At 44.9% G+C, this 5,530-nt stretch overlaps 1 protein-coding gene across 1 annotated transcript in view; it reads left to right on the forward strand.

Annotated features, from left to right (window-relative positions):
* Positions 1 to 440, forward strand: part of cnot4b (CCR4-NOT transcription complex, subunit 4b) — a 56,780-nt gene extending 56,340 nt beyond the window's left edge. The window contains 1 exon segment of the mRNA XM_090201382.1: positions 1 to 440. This exon segment is cut by the window's left edge and continues 715 nt beyond it. The gene's annotated coding sequence lies outside the window, so the exon portion shown is untranslated.
* Positions 441 to 5,530: the final 5,090 nt, after the last annotated feature.

Raw genomic sequence — 5,530 nt, forward strand, 5'->3', positions numbered from 1 at the left:
TGTATACCTGGCTCTGTCTGTCTGTCTGTCTACCTGGCTCTGTCTGTCTCTGTCTGTCTACCTGGCTCTGTCTGTCTACCTGGCTCTGTCTGTCTACTTGGCTCTCTGTCTGGCTCTGTCTGTCTCTGTCTGTCTACCTGTCTCTCTGTCTACCTGGCTCTGTCTCTCTGTCTGTCTGTTTGTGTCTGTGTCTCTCTCTGTCTGTCTGTCTGTCTACCTGTCTCTGTCTGTCCAACCACATCGTGACCGATAAGTTACCAGATGTTCCCAGGTTGCTATGGCAGCATTAGGGACGGCACCATCGGGATTTGACGGCGAGCTAAAGAGGAGCATTTGAAGTTGTCAAACCGAGATATTGGCGAATGATCCAGACATTAAAACATTGTGTTTATCACAAATATAACTGAACGTAGGGGGAAATAAAACCATGTTTGAAAGGATGGATGCGACAGTCGTGAGTTGTTTGGTTGACTGAAATGAAACGAGTCACTTCGAAGCTACGAATCAGATCTATCTCAAACGGGGGAACCCTGTTACCTGTATAGTTCACTACTTCCTAGGACCCCATGGGGCTCTGGTCTAAAGCGGTGGCCTACATGGGTTTTGGGTGCGTCCCTCACCTCCCGTTTTGTTTATACGCAGCTTCCCGCCAGACCCCGAGACGTACGCTTCTGATTCGCAGATCAAATCTCGGGCTTCGTCACACTTCCTCTTTGGAACTTCCTTTGATCCGGTGGGCAGTTCCTCCATTTGTTCTATGGAAGGTCAGGCACCACACCCTTAATCACATCACAATCAACTTTTACCGGTTGAACGTGGACACAAATATAATACTTTTTGTTTAATTTACCCCCCCTGGAAATATTATGTTGAGATATGCAAATTAGGTGATATTTCATTTTTTAAATTTTTATGCACATATTTGCATATCACGCAAATACATTATTTTGGACACTGGGTTTAAAGTCACAAATATTTAGGCGATTTAATTTTGTTAGGACACTCCACGACTGGATTTATACATAACAGATTGTGAATTAAACCATCTATCTGTCAAAAATACTCAAATGCAATTTTTTTCAGGAGAAAATGTCATCTAGAATAAAAAAAAATTGGACGACACGTCAACTAAGCCCTATGTATAAGTAAGAAAATAGGTCTAAGGATAACCACACACCATTTGGTGACCGCTGATGCTTCTGAAGATGAGGAACCAGAGTTGTTGTGTGGTGAGTCTGTCGGGAAATGGCAGTTAGAAACACAGAATCTACCCTGCCAAGCACAGTACCAGTCAAACCTTTAGACACACCTACTCATTCACGAGGTTTTCTTTATTTTTACTATTTTCTACATTGTGAAATAATACTGAAGACATCAAAACTATGAAATAACACATGTGGAATCATGTCGTAACCAAAACAGTGTTAAACAAATCAAAATATATTTTATATTTCAGATATTTTTTCAAAGTAGCCACTTTTTTGTGGTCTTGATGACAGCTTTGTCATTCTGTCAACCCTTGAATGAGGAGGTGTGTCTCAACGTTTGCTACTGTATTCAGACCCAGTCACAATCTCTTCAAATTAAGTTACTAAATATAGTTCAGTTTGTTACATTCGTTATTAAATTGGTTTTTTAAATGATCGATGTATGTCCAGTGGTTACAATTCATGGCTTTTAGTAGTATTATTTAACAAGGCAATGCCAGTTAAGAACAAATTCTTATTTACAATGACGGTGGACCCCGGACCAAACCCGGACGACGCTGGGCCATTTGTGAACCGCCCTGTGGGACTCCTAATCACGGCCGGATGTGATTCAGCCTGGATTCGAACCAGGTACTGTAGTGATGAACTGAGATGCAGTACCTCAGGAGCGATCATTAGTATGATAACTAATGACAATAAACATTTTCTTAAAACTTTTTGACATTTTTATTTTTACTTTTTGAAAAATTCATGGGCCAAAAATATAACTTTATGCCTGGTGGTGCCTGGCAGCAATTTGTCCAGATCAAAGCTAATTCATGGGGCCAAAAATATAACTTTATGCCTGTGGTGCCTGGCAGCAATTTGTCCAGATCAAAGCTAATTCATGGGCCAAAAATATAACTTTATGCCTGTGGTGCCTGGCAGCAATTTGTCCAGATCAAAGCTAATTCATGGGCCAAAAATATAACTTTATGCCTGTGGTGCCTGGCAGCAATTTGTCCAGATCAAAGCTAATTCATGGGCCAAAAATATAACTTTATGCCTGTGGTGCCTGGCAGCAATGTGTCCAGATCAAAGCTAGAAAAGGATATGGAGAGACTCAACAAAATACTGCTAAGCGTCTTACTCTACGGGTTAGTTTACAGGTTAGTTTACTTTACAGGTTAGTTTACTTTACAGGTTAGTTTACAGGTTAGTTTACTCTACAGGTTAGTTTACTCTACAGGTTAGTTTACTCTGCAGGTTAGTTTACTCTACGGGTTAGTTTACAGGTTAGTTTACTTTACAGGTTAGTTACTTTACAGGTTAGTTTACAGGTTAGTTTACTCTACAGGTTAGTTTACTCTACGGGTTAGTTTACTCTGCAGGTTAGTTTACTCTACGGGTTAGTTTACTCTACAGGTTAGTTTCCTCTACAGGTTAGTTTACTCTACGGGTTAGTTTACTCTACGGGTTAGTTTACTCTACGGGTTAGTTTACTCTACGGGTTAGTTTACTCTACGGGTTAGTTTTACTCTACGGGTTAGTTTACTCTACGGGTTAGTTTACTACGGGTTAGTTTACTCTACAGGTTAGTTTACTCTACAGGTTAGTTTACTCTGCAGGTTAGTTTACTCTACAGGTTAGTTTACAGGTTAGTTTACTCTGCAGGTTAGTTTACTCTACAGTTAGTTTACTCTACAGGTTAGTTTACTCTGCAGGTTAGTTTACAGGTGTAGTGAAAGCTAAGCCTCTGACTCCACAGTTTATTTATATCTGTAGGGTTCAGAGTTTCTCACATCCCTAAATAGGTCTCTGGTTTCAGGCCTCCCTGAGAAGTGGGAGAGGGGTTGGGAGGATTCACCTTGGGTTCGTCCCAAAAGGTGCCATAACCCCTTTATAGTGTGGTACTATAGGGCTCCGGTCAAAAGTAGTGCACTATATAGGGAATAGGGCTCTGGTCTAAAGTAGTGTACTATATAGGGAATAGGGCTCTGGTCTAAAGTAGTGTACTATATAGGGAATAGGGCTCTGGTCTAAAGTAGTGTACTACATAGGGAATAGGGCTCTGGTCAAAAGTAGTGTACTATATAGGGAATAGGGCTCTGGTCTAAAGTAGTGTACTATATAGGGAATAGGGCTCTGGTCTAAAGTAGTGCACTATATAGGGAATAGGGCTCTGGTCTAAAGTAGTGTACTATATAGGGAATAGGGCTCTGGTCTAAAGTAGTGTACTATATAGGGAATAGGGCTCTGGTCTAAAGTAGTGTACTATTATGGGGAATAGGGCTCTGGTCTAAAGTAGTGCACTATATAGGGAATAGGGCTCTGGTCTAAAGTAGTGCACTATATAGGGAATAGGGCTCTGGTCTAAAGTAGTGCACTATATAGGGAATAGGGGCTCTGGTCTAAAGTAGTGCACTATATAGGGAATAGGGTGGCATTTGAGACGACCCTTACCAGGCGTGACTGCAAGCTGACCGTCTATCAGAGGAAGGAGCAGCTCCATGCCAGACCAGAAGGGGGCGACCACCTCTACCTCAAAGGGAGCATGGAGATGGACCTGTGACCCTCTCAGAACAGCACAGGTTGGGCCAGGAAGGAGACTGGGCGCCACTATGTGGGGCTTGTTGTACTGTAACTCCCTCAGTCAGTCGCCACCTGGTAGCCATGTCTTAACGGTGACACAGACTACAGGTCCCGAGTTTAAAACTGGACCGTGGCACAACACAGTTTACTCACCCATCAGGGAACGCTCACCCATCAGGGAACGCTCACCCATCAGTGGACGCTCACCCATCAGGGAACGCTCACCCATCAGGGAACGCTCACCCATCAGGGGACGCTCACCCATCAGGGAACGCTCACCCATCAGGGAACGCTCACCCCATCAGGGAACGCTCACCCATCAGGGAACGCTCACCCATCAGGGAACGCTCACCCCATCAGGGAACGCTCACCCCATCAGGGAACGCTCACCCCATCAGGGAACGCTCACCCATCAGGGGACGCTCACCCATCAGGGGACGCTCACCCATCAGGGGACGCTCACCCATCAGGGACGCTCACCCATCAGGGAACGCTCACCCATCAGGGAACGCTCACCCATCAGGGAACGCTCCACTTGAGTCCTGATTTTAGAGAGACGTTTTTAATGTCAGACGCACAAGTACAGTGAAATGCCTTTCTTGCTAACTCCAAAAACCCAGCAATGCAATAATCAATAATCAATACTAAAAAAAAAAAAACATAAGAAATATGAAATACACAAGTAAGGACTCAAGCGTACTATTATACAGGAAATATTACAAGCCAGTTTCCTATTGGCTAATTCCTCCCCCCTGTAACTATTCCCCAGGTCGTTGCTGTAAATGAGAACGTGTTCTCAGTCAACTTACCGGGTGAAATAACGGATAAATAAATAAAAAGTCCCAATGCCATAAAAGAGGAGTCTCGGGCCTCCCGGGTGGCACAGTGGTTAAGGGCGCTGTACTGCAGCGCCAGCTGTGCCATCAGAGACTCTGTGGCGGGCCGGGCGCAGTGCGCGCTAACCAAGGTTGCCAGACACATTGGTGCGGCTGGCTTCCGGGTTGGATGCGTGCTGTGTTAAGAAGCAGTGCGGCTTGGTTGGGTTGTGTATCGGAGGACGCATGGCTTTCAACCTTCGTCTCTCCCGAGCCCGTACGGGAGTTGTGACGATGAGACATGATAGTAGCTACTAAAACAATTGGATGTAGCCTGGTGCCGGTCTAGTTCTGATCTCTTGCCAACTCTTGATGGAATTGTCATGTCTAATCTGGTGTAATAAAGAGTTAGCAAAAGAGATTGGGACCAGTTTACACTCTGCCCTCTGATTGTTAATGCTATCCCAGGGAGGGATTGGGACCAGTTTACACTCTGCCCTCTGATTGTTAATGCTAGCCCAGGGAGGGATTGGGACCAGTTTACACTCTGCCCTCTGATTGTTAATGCTAGCCCAGGGAGGGATTGGGACCAGTTTACACTCTGCCCTCTGATTGTTAACGCTAGCCCAGGGAGGGATTGGGACCAGTTTACACTCTGCCCTCTGATTGTTAATGCTAGCCCAGGGAGGGATTGGGACCAGTTTACACTCTTCCCTCTGATTGTTAATGCTAGCCCAGGGAGGGATTGGGACCAGTTTACACTCTGCCCTCTGATTGTTAATGCTGGCCCAGGGAGGACGCATTGGGACCAGTTTACACTCTGCCCTCTGATTGTTAATGCTGGCTCTCTCTCTCTCTCTATGGCTCTCTCTCTGTCTCTCTCTCTCTCTCTCTCTCTCTCTCTCTCTCTCTCTCTCTCTCTCTCTCTCTCTCTCT

The sequence above is a fragment of the Oncorhynchus mykiss genome, chromosome 15 (assembly GCF_057628025.1).
Source record: "Oncorhynchus mykiss isolate SJ-2025 chromosome 15, ASM5762802v1, whole genome shotgun sequence".
Classification (NCBI taxonomy): Eukaryota; Metazoa; Chordata; class Actinopteri; order Salmoniformes; family Salmonidae; genus Oncorhynchus; species Oncorhynchus mykiss.